The following is a 12,316-nucleotide window of genomic DNA, read 5'->3' as shown; positions in this document are numbered from 1 at the left end:
CTAAGGTTAATTTATATTACATATTTAGTAAATTTAGTCAATGTTACAGATGGTTTGCTGTATTATGGAAGAAGGAAGGCAGTTAAAACCAAGGACGAATGCAGGGCATTGTTCGAGGAATTCCACAGCATCCCTTTGGGAGGCCACAGTGGGGTATTTAAAACTCGCAATGCCTTGTGTGCCAGGTATTATTGGCCAGGGATGACTGTCGACGTTGAGAAATGGGTAATTAATTAATTATATATTAATTATATATTAATATGTCATTAATTTTTTTCTTTTTAATACTTGGCTAAGGTTATTCATACTTTTATTACATCTTGCTTAGATTATTGTAACTCTTTGTATATTTGGGTCTTTTTTAGTTTTCCACTGCATGTTTCCTAGTCTCTGATGTCTGGTATTATACGTCGATGTTGTGTTTCTTGTGTGCATGAAGACTGGTATGATGGTCTGTTGAGGTTCGTTTGTGTTTCAATAGCATACACTCTGTATTGCTAGTACCCTTTATTATAAGGCTTCCCTACCGAAACACAATTTAATGATAAGGTGCAACATATTGATAAAGTACTTTTGGTAAATGCCCATCTCTTTATCCCACAAGGTGATGTTTCTTCCATCTGCACAGCTTGCAACAAGACAAACCCAGACAATATCTCTGACAGCTTTACCATGGTAAATAACATGTAGATTCACACTATGTTCACAGGATAAACTTGAACATACTTGATGTATTGTTGATTTAATTAAGTCACTTGACTCTTTATAGGTTCACGGTGGGAACACCTAACTTGCACCCCTGGTGTCGTGACTACAGAGGATCTTTCAACAAAATACAATTGCAACCATTGCAAATCATAGTCTAGTGTTGTTTAATTATTTTCAAGATGGCTATTTTTATCTTTTGCTTTAGTGAGCCAGTAAAAAAGCATTTCCCAACAATAATTTTTCCATTTATTGTAATAATTATAATTACACTGACACACTAAAGCAAAAGATAGAAATAGCCATCTTATAATAAACATTTTTTTGTTCTAAAAAAAAACAAAAACACAGTAGTACATAGATATATGTAGTGTATTATTGTGTACAGATTTTAATTACATTTCTTTCCATAATATACTATTCTTACACTTTTCGAGCATTAAATGCTCAATTAAAAGGAATTAATTAATGCTGAATTCAAATGAGTTATCTTGTGACAATAAAATAGTATCTTTGTCTGACAAAATATTCTACTCATTATTCTACCTTAAGGTACCATTAAGGTGGTAGTTCATTCTGATAGGAGTTTACAGCTGACAAGATGTGCTACTTCTGTTTCTCCATCGTTTATTAAGGTGGTAGTTCATTCTGATAGGAGTTTACAGCTGACAAGATGTGCTACTTCTGTTTCTCCATCGTTTATTAAGGTGGTAGTTCATTCTGATAGGAGTTTACAGCTGACAAGATGTGCTACTTCTGTTTCTCCATCGTTTATTAAGGTGGTAGTTCATTCTGAGAAAGAAGCTCATGTTGTTAGAGTTGCACAACAGCTTGAACTACTGGTAGCACATCCTGAGCGGGTAGGACAGATCGTCAGAACACCGGGCTTCGGGCCAATTAGAGCAGCTCGATGGTGTTTAGTGTCCCGCAGCAGCAGGTGCTCAAGTGACTTCAGCGCAGCTGAATAGTTCTGCGTTCAAATGCACGCAATAGGCTAAAGCTTGCTGCAAAACCCCAGCAAACATAAGCATGAATGTGTCTGCGGGAAATAGTAAGGAGATATTTGAATTATTTACTAATAAACTAATGTTTTCTGAGTCTGTGTCGCAAGGATGAAGTTGCTGATCCTGACTCGCCGTCTCCTCATTAGACGCGCCTTTAGAGAGAAATGCATCTTTATTGATTATGATTAAGATTATAATAAGAGTTTTTGTTTTCGATTATTTTTATTTCGTTAAGTAATAATTTAAAGCTTTAGATATATTTATCATGTCTGTGAGGCATGTATTCGCTCAGCTTCGGTTCATTTTTATGAAGTGCTCCGGTTCAAGACGGCAGAAAGTGCATCATGTTCGTTTTCTTTGTTTTATAAAAGAACTACCTTTTGTTGGTATTGTGAGTGCACACAAATACATAGACTCTTTACAGGTCTGAATGATGTATTACTCTTACCTTTATCAAAAAATAAAAAATTAAAATAAAAAAATGAAGGCGTAGGCTATTTTAAGTTGTTTACTTTACTTTACTTTTACTTTTGTCATTTAGCAGACGCTTTTGTCCAAAGCGACTTACAAATAAGAAAAAGTAACTAAAACTAAAAAGTTACAACTCTATAAATACTATCTACCCACATATTTAAGAAAATAAAGAAATTAAATAAAATTAACACATGCATATAACAACAACATTTCAATAATAAACATATCAATGAAAAAATTAAATAAAAAGCTACTACTATCCCTTGCCGGTGTCCCTGCCCGGTGGAGTCGCACGGTAGAGTCGATGGTCTTTACACTCTTTACTTTTTTACTTTTGTCATTTAGCAGACGCTTTTGTCCAAAGCGACTTACAAATAAGAAAAAGTAACTAAAACTAAAAAATTATGTTTCCACTGAAAAAAATCCAGGTGTTTGCGCTGGTGCCTCCATGTCCTTCAGAGCACGCTTTAGCTTCCACTCTCCACACAAACAGATATAGGCTAGCACACATTATTATTATAGTGCAGGTTTAACGTTTAAACATTGTAATATACTTGAACTGTTTTAGTATATATATAGATTTTATTTTAGGCAAGTCGTGATGATATGAGAAGACTAAATTGATCAAACATAAACTATGATCAGCTCACGCCGCTGGCCGCTTGGTCCTTACAAAAAAATAAAAAACTTATAGGCGAACGAACGAACAAAAATAACGAACAAAAATGCTCCAAACGTTTTTCAAAATTAACTTAAAAACAAAACGAAAAATAATAATTTTGCCATTACACACAAAACTGAACTATTTTAATAACCGAAACAATAGTATAAACTGTTTTAGGAGAAAGGGAGAAAAAAGACGGGCTCCGGTTAATAAGCTGTCTGACGTGGGTCGGGCTAGGGCCTAAATTTGAGGCCCGTGCAGGGCTCTAAAGCCAAGTTCACACTACAGGACTTTACATGTCGGCAGATCGTTGTGCCGTTCAGACTACATGACTTGATTGTCTGTCTTTTAGTCGTTGTGGTGTTCACACTAAGTGACTCTATGTAAATTATCTGCTACCAGGGGTTACACACTACATGAGCTGACAACAACTCCGTCACCCAACTACTAGATTCGGTCCCTAAACCACGTTTTGTCATAAAAACACGCGAGAATTGACCGTCCGCAAAGAGCTTGATTGACAGGTGATCTGACCAATCAGAACATGCCTGACAGCTGGCCAGTCTTCACAGAAATACGTTAAAACGGGGTGAAAAAGATCGACTGAATTGAAACTTTTTCAATATAACTAAATATAAATATGTGCTGAGGGTTAAGCTGTGCTGTTGTTGGCTGCCACGGTAACGGCAATAAGCTGAGGTATTTAAAAGTGCTTGTTTTGCTTACCAGAAAATCTGCTCATGCACTGTATGCATAGCTTGCAGCTCTAAAGTTAAATGCTGAGTGTTAAATAATAAAATAATATCTTATCATTCTGTGGACAAAATGAACTTTGCCCCGAATGGGAGCTGTATATACACATGCACCCTCATCTGTTTTCAATGCAGGTTAACCGCGAGCTTCATGTCATCTTCCACTCATTAAACTATGACAGGTCCTTTACTGCAAAAAGACGGTCACTGCGACACTGGCAAAGTGATGAAACTATGGCGCTATGTGGTTTTTAAAACCATTTTCATTGGTTTCACGTTATATTGTGGGCTCGGAAAATATGTAAATGCGCATGCCCAGTAGCCGCAGCTGTATCCCTTCTAGCCTTAACCCCAAATCAGACAGGAGTAGATTAACTTCGGTGGACTTAAAATGGTGTGTTCCGCGGTTGAAATAAAACACTTTCTGATGTTTATTCATGTTCATTTCGCGCATTAAGTAAATATGAAAAGACGATCAGTTCACGTGTTTGAACTGAGGCAATACAGTGATCTGTCACGACACATTGAAGAGCCACAAAAAGGTATTTATTGCTTGAATTTCTTTAAAAATGACTCGATTTAAAAGCTGAGAGTCCTGAGACCTTGTTTCATATCAGCATTAACCTGCTGTCTCCTCTGTCGGTGTGTGTTTCCTCTCTGCTCTGCGATGTGTTTTTCACTGCGTGAGATAGAGTAGTGAGAGTGTTTGTCAGTCATGGCAACAGTAACTATTGGTGGTTAATAAAAAATATAGCAGCCAAAAGCCTGTGAAAGACGCTTGTGTGCAAAAATATAAGCATTTTCTTTCAGTTAAGTTGCTGTTGTTTTTCTTCCTGTGACCTCAACCCATGCCTTGCTCTTTCATTGGCTGTAGCTCATCACGACACCTGACACCACGTGATGTCGAGTCGGCCGATATTTGGCATGCTAGATATTTGTTTGGCGTCGGCGACGCGTCAGCGAGCGTCTTTGATAGTTACTTTGATACTTTGGTAGTTCACACATAAAGATCGCGAAGCGCCGATCACCGGCAGATCCCCCCCCCGATTATAGCCCGACCTGTTGGCGAGCTCGTTAACTTGCAAATCGGGCTTAAATCGGTCTTAAAATCCTGTAGTGTGAACTAGCCTTAAATCATTGTAAGTCCACGGGCAAGCGCACGATCCCATACCAAGTGAAATACATTGTATTTAGCATTTATGGTAAAGATTATGAAATCAGATGAACGATTCTGTTAAACAAAGTTTGTAGCAAGAGGTTCCTGCCAGTTCCTGTTCTCTTATTGTAAATCAAATGATCCAGATAACGGAGACTCTCACCTTTTGTTTGTAATGGCTCTTGGTGCACCTGCCCCAATCTTTGGTGTAGTTATGCTGATTGGATTAGGAGTGGTTAAATGGGGCAGGTTGTTATACCTGAATACTTCATTTGCATGCTTTGTTTAAGGTCGTCACCCAGGTGCTTTGACTCCATTCCTAAGCACTGCCCCCTAAATGTATATAAACTAGAAGGTAACACTGCCTAGGCTTTTGATGTCTGCAGCGCCATGCAGCGCGTTCTCAATAAAGAGCTCTGCTGAAGATACCCAAGAGTCTCCTGGTCTTCACTTCTGAGTTTCCAACAATGGTCTAGTAAACTGATTGGGGAGTCACAGCTTAGTCCAGCATCCCTGTATACCAGACAGTTACAGTGGATGACTAACTCAATTTGAACAATGAATTTAAACTTCTGCCATCTAGATGTAGATTTGTAATCCCGTATTGTAGAACTAAGCAGTATAAAAACAGCTTTGTGCCAGCAGCTATCACTCAGTTGAATAAGCATGGGTCTTAGGAACATTATTTTATTGTATTATTATAATTGTTATTTATTATTGTAATTTTTTTACATCATTTGTACATTAATTATTTTATTGTTTTTAGTCCAAGCATTTTTTAGTGATGCTGGTACTTCCATCACATATGTTGTTTAATGTCTGTGGTGTCTGTAAAATGTGAAGGATGTGAGAACTCATAACACTGCAAACCTAGTCTACCTATGGGTACAAATAAAGTGAACCTGGACCTGATATATATATATATATATATATATATATATATGCGTGTGTTTGTGTGTGTGTGTGTGTGAGTGTGTCTGTGTGCAAAAGTATGTTATGCACATGTGTGTGCAAAAGTGGGTTAGCGTTTAATATATTAAAATGTTATTTGCAGCAAACGGCCAAGGATATTACACACACACCAGTGTGATGGTTTATAGACTGATGAAGGATAGCATTGTAGGTTTTGTAAGGCACGTCAACAGATCTTAAATCGGAAACCTTTGTCAAAGCACTCGGTCTCTAATCACTAAAACCCAAACATAACAGCTCCATTCATAAAGCTGGACAAGCAGCCACCAGATATACAGAAACACACACTTGGGCGCACACACACACATTCACACAGTTACCTGGACTGTAAAGAGATTTGAAGCTTTAGTCTTTCAAATTAGGATTGCTGAGCCCTTTCACTTCACTCACATGCACAAACACCTAATTCAGTATTTAAATCTTAAGTTTGTCATTTCTGTAGTAGTAGTAACAAAATTACAAAAACATAAGGGTTTTGAATATTGTGTCTAATGCCAACCAAGGCTGGATATATATATATATCAAATAAATGCAGCCTTGATGAGCATAAGATATACATATAATATACAGTATATATATATATATATATATATATATATATATATATATATATATATATTTATTATTATTATTATTATTTTTTTTTTTATTAAAAGGTCTGTACTGTAACATTAGACATTTATTTTTTGTAATGATCAAATTAATACATCCTTGCTGAATAAAATTATTAATTGCTTCAAAAACAAACAAACAAACAAAAAACAATTGGATGGTAGTGTTGAATCAAAAAGGTTTTGAAAACAGGGATAAAAATAAAAAACTAAAGTTCTGTGTTCATCATTTATCTACCCTCACCTCTATGACTTTCTTTTCTTCTGAACACAAAAACATCATTAAGCAAAATGACAGCCACAGTCATAATTTGTTTTCACTGTATGAAAAAAAGAGAAGAGTGAATGGTGACCGAGGCTGTCAGTCCATAACATTCTGTCTAACATCTCCTTTAGTGTTACACAGATGAAAAAAGGTCATATAGATTTGGAACAAGATGAGGGTGAGTAAATGATGACAGAATTTTCATTTTTGGGTGAACAATCCTTTTTTCTTTACAAAATTAACTGCATTTACTTCCGAGACAACTGGATGCAACTTGCTGCAATTAACATAATAAGGACAATGTAGCATATTTTCTTTCTTTCTTTTTTAATAATTTTTTGTTTCACATACTTTTTTAAATAGTAGTCTATACAATACTACGCCATATGCCGTACAGTAGTGCTCTATTACAGATATAGTCAATGATTTGATCACACCATAGAGCCACAATGTTTGCACTTTTTATAGAAGCCTACCAACAACTGACTTATTTATGGTTGTCCCAGCAAATAAAACCAGGATTGAAAAAATATTTTAACAAAAAAAATCCTCACAGCTCCTTCTAAAAGTTGTTACCCGAGCAATTCTACAGCCCACACTCAAATTCCCATTCACTTTGCTATTCAAAGTATTCAAATGAACAACTAACCCATATTTTCTCAGGTTATAGGCACTGATATCAGAACAGTCCTGAGGAAATGAGCAGCTATAGAGCCCAGGTGTGGGCATTTCTGCAGAAACGGACACCTTTGTTCATCTCTCTCAGCTACATCTGTTCTACAAGGACATCCAATATTACCTTACCAAGCCTGTCCTACTTTCTGCCCTCATGGACCAGTGCTACTTAACAACTATAGCTACAAAATATAGTACGTTTTAGCTAAAACTAATCAGACTAACTATAAACCTAGGGCACCTCACAGACTTCAATTAAATCTCAGTCATACAGTATATAGTGAAAGATAATAAAAAATTCCTCTTTTTGAAGAACGACAGCTTTTGCGTCAAAGCAATGCAGACACAATTACGGCTGTTTGAGTAGCATATAATTCTACTCAGATAATTCATTAAGAACTGCGTGTTCAACTGGCGCATTCGCCTGTCCACTCTCCAGCTCTCCAGGTTTGTTGGGACTTGGATTGCTATGGGACCATACGTTACTCCGCCCCGTGGACATGCATAAATAACCACAGATTAACTGCTATCAACTTTAATCCCTCTCTGTCTCTCGCTGTATCTTTCTTTCCATCTCTCTTTCTCTCATGCATACCCACACTTTCCATCTCTCGCGTTCACTTTCTGGCTGACTGCTATCAAACCAGCTACAACCAGATTTGGTCCTTCAAGACTACTGGGCGTCTGGAGTTCTGACTCAGTCTTCACTGATGCAATTTTATGACAGCTATCAGTAATAATAAACTAATCATTATAGACGAGATTATCAGATATATGTGGGTACCCAGTTCATCTGTAAGGGATGCTATAAATAAACTTGGAAAATGTTGACAGTGATAAACATACTGGTAAGAATTGCGTGAGTCAGTTGTAAGAATCAAAAACACAGCTGTGTTTGGCCAGTCCATGGATTTTTACATTTAGCTGAAGTATCGCTGACAGTTTCCAATGCAGAACTGAGAGGAAAAAAACATTTCTGGATCAGTGTCTGGTGTGTAGTGTTATGAATCAGTGTTTGTGAAAGTGGGATTACTACGATGGCCGAGAGAGCTCAACGCGCTGCAACTTCAGAAAACATATGCAAATAGAAAAAGCACCAGCAAATCAAGAAAACATCTTGATCAGTTTGACAGCAGGTGGTCCAAATGCTCACAACATAAACAAATAAAGAAACACACTGCAATAACAATACAACCAAATAAATTTTATTTGCAGTGCGTTTCTTTGTTTGGTTGTGTTGTGAGCATTTGCAGCGTGTGTATTGTCAAATTGACGAAAGTTGTTTTCTTAATTTGCAGGCATTTTTTTCTATTTGCAGTGCGTTTCTTTGTTTGGTTGTGTTGTGAGCATTTGCAGCGTGTACGTTGTAAAATTGAGGAAGTTGTTTTCTTAATTTGCAGGTGTTTTTTCTATTTGCAGCGCGTTGAGCTCTCTCGGCCACCGTAGATTACAGGTTATTTAAAGGAATATTCTGTGTTCAACAGAAGTTAAGATTAATTGATAGCATTACTGGCATTTTGCTGAAAATATATACACTATCCTTCAAAAGTGTGGGACCAGTAAGATTTCTTTTTAATAAATTAATACTTTTATTCAGCAAGGATGCATTAAACTGATTTAAAATGACAATACAAGATTTTTAAAATGTTACATAAGACTTTTTAAACGCTTTATAAACGCTACTGAAATTGTTCTTCATCAAGAATTCTGAAAATATCACTGTTTCCACATAAATATGAATCAGTATAACTGCTTCTGACAAATCCAAAAAAGAAAAGTTAGTTAGGTATATGGGTTAACAGTGACAATTTCAAATGATTTAAAGTAGAAATGTAACGCTTATAATTTTATAAATGCACTTGCATTAATTGTGACCCAATTCCACAAAAAAAGTTTTATACACCATATGAAAACTGAATAAATAAGCTTTCCATTGATGTATGGTTTGTTAGGATCGGACAATATTTGCCTGAGATACAACTATTTGAAAATCTGGAATCTGAGGGTGCAAAGAAATATCTAAATATTGAGAAAATCGTCCTTTAAAGTTGTCCAAATGAAGTCCTTAGCAACGCATAGTAATTAAAAATTAAGTTGAGATATATTTTGAAAATAATGTAAAAAATACAAAATATGTAGAAAATTGACTAAATATCTTCATGTAACATGATCTTTACTTAATAACCTAATGATTTTTGGCATAAAAGAAAAATCGATAATTTTGACCCATACAATGTATTGTTGGCTATTGTCTCAAATATACCTGTGCTACTTAATTACTGGTTTTGTGGTCCAGGGTCCCAATTCTTCTGTTAGAATGAGGATAGTATATTTTTTGGGCTATGAAGTTGTTTTAGGATTTTAGGAATTATGTCATGAAAACAATATTGGGTGTTGTTGTATTTTGGAAATAACTTCACAAATAAATTTTTTCTTCACAATTAAAACATCATGTTAACATGTACTGTTTACGTCTTGTGGTTACACTTTAAAAGGTGAGTACTTTAACATTTGCAAATTGCCCTCCTTGCTGCCACTTTAAGCATCTCACCTTTTTTGCATTGCATGAATAAATAAATAAATAATGAGGGACAGGTTGAAAATAGTTTATGTTAATCAACATTATACCACAGTAGCTGTTGATATAACTTGTATTGAACTCGTAAAACTGCTTTAAATATTCGGGCCTCTCAAAATCAGTGTAGCCCGATGTGGTTGTGCACGCACTTTGTCAATGCAAAGCATAAATTTAGTCCAAGAGTAGCATTTACAAGTATGCATAGGTTTTAGGGCGCATAAGTGCACAACAAATGACATTCTTTGAATAAATGGATGTGTGTCCGAACATGTGCAAATGAGTGCAGACTGTGGTGGAAATATAAACTATGATCCAGTTAAGCAAAACCCACATGAGTAGTAAAAAAAGTAATTATTACACAACAATATCAGTGTAGGGGACATTACAAAACTGCTGAAGTGTCTCTGTGTTGTATTATGTGGTTATGAGTATTTGTGTGTGGGATTAAGAGATTCAAAAATGACCTCAGCTTCACTTCACCCATTTAGGTAAATGTTGTCTTGTGGTTATGATATGGATGAATGATCTCTCTCACTCTCTCTTGTTAACAAACTGGCACAGTAGAGGAATTCACCTCCCTTGGTGCCAGTAGCTGCGCTGGTCTAAATCCACTGCTCTGTCGGCAGATTTAGATACACGTGGCACTACTACACAGCAAGAAACAGAGTCCTGCCATAACTTCAAACAGTCTCAGTGTGTGTACAGGCATGTAGTTGTGTGTTTGAGAGACTTTAAGCTACATATATTAAGCGTTTGCCTTGCTGGTAGGAGATTACGTTCCCTCTCATGCACATAAAAGAAAAAGACTATATCATATACCATACTAAGTCAGAGATATTATAGTTCTTAGGCATTCTGATGCCATTCCTTTCACCCTCAACTTTCTCTCCCACCACTTTCCTTCCATATCACAACCTCTAATTCATCGCATTCTCTATTTTCTTTCCCTTGACTGCTAGTGGGAGTTTGGATGTGGCCAGTGAGACCCAATCTGGAGTCCAGCCAGGGAAACTGCTTTCATCGTTGTTCCCCTCAAAAGCACTGAAAATCTAAACAAATGAACCCTGAAATGTTCATACGATTTCCTCAACTACCACCAAACATGAAAACCCGATCCGACTCTGAGCTTCTGACTTTCTTTCCATCTTTTCACCATCTGACATTCGCACACTGCCTGTCTGTCTCTCACTTTCTCTCTATCTCTCCCTCCTCCTCTCAGTTGCTTTAATCCTTTCTCAGATTGAAGGGGAAGGGGGGGGGGGGGCTTCCCATTCTACATTCTCTCCCAAAAATAAATTTTTGTCTGTGCTCACTTACTCTACTCGGACAGAAACTTTTAAATTAAACGCAAGGGGAAAAAACTGAGCAAGGGAGCGATGAGTTCAAGCATACTGGAGCTGAAACACACACGCAAGGGCACAGACACAGAAACACACACATACACGGCAGCCAGGGAGGAAAGCCACAAACAAAAGGATAATTTATTACATGTAGAAAAGGGGGTGCTGCGGTTGTGACCATGTTGGACCAGTGCAGAGTTGGCCCCTTCTCAATATTCACAGCCAGCTCGCCGCATTCCCCCCTAATGCCGATGCCATGCTGTCCACTAACTGCAAAAGACTCACTCACTGCTGCAAAAATAAGCCAGTATCTTTCTCTAGTTTTCAGTCCAACTTTACATTCTGTGATAATCTTATCATTTGATTTAAGATCAGGCACCAAATCCAGGCCGTTTTAGCAAGAAAATAAAAGAGAGATAGTCAGATCAGAGATTTCTACACACAACCATTGAAAGCTTTCTCTTATTCCACAAGAGTCACTGTTTTCTTGCATAAACTTGCATAATAGTTAGTCTGATTTCTTGTATAATGAACACGGAACTTCAGACATATGTGGTCAGCCTGCTCTCTCACTATTTGTACAAAGAGACGATTTACGCAAGCATCCCGTCACTGAATGGCAAACCCCAATCTAGCCACAAACTCATACGCACATTTTAAGCACACAGAGGGAACTCAAAAAGACGGTAACTCAGACAGAATGAAAAGACTGTATTTAGCCATATACCCTGTCATTGTAACCCTTCTATATACATAACTATCGAGGACACTTTAATGTTTCAGCTCAAAGATAAACACTGGAAATTTCTAAAATACATTTAAAATGATAAATCAAATTTAGGAGCCCAGGGAATGACAGAGGCAGCAGACAAAACCAATGGTTATGAGATTTGCGAAAGGGAACTTTCCATGGCTCTCTGATCAGTATTGTTGGCATTGTAATGCCTGGCAGACAGGTGGCTCCTGTATCTAGAGGCACCAGATGGAAATGAATAAAGAACAAAAGTGAACCATGGCCTCATAAAGTTTTGTTATGGAACAGGCTGTACTCTGGTTCCAGTGTATCATCACAACCTGTTATTGACTAAAGTGGAATTAAAGCTGAGATAAAAACAGTGTA

The 12,316-nt window shown here is 36.9% G+C and overlaps 1 protein-coding gene across 2 annotated transcripts in view; it reads right to left on the bottom strand.

The window, feature by feature from the left end:
* Positions 1-12,316, bottom strand: part of LOC306862702 (insulin receptor substrate 1-B-like) — a 50,159-nt gene that overhangs the window by 18,225 nt on the left and 19,618 nt on the right. The window lies entirely within an intron of this gene.

Source organism: Barbus barbus, assembly GCF_936440315.1.
Source record: "Barbus barbus genome assembly, chromosome: 1".
Classification (NCBI taxonomy): Eukaryota; Metazoa; Chordata; class Actinopteri; order Cypriniformes; family Cyprinidae; genus Barbus; species Barbus barbus.
This window is presented reverse-complemented; position numbering and strand designations above follow the sequence as displayed.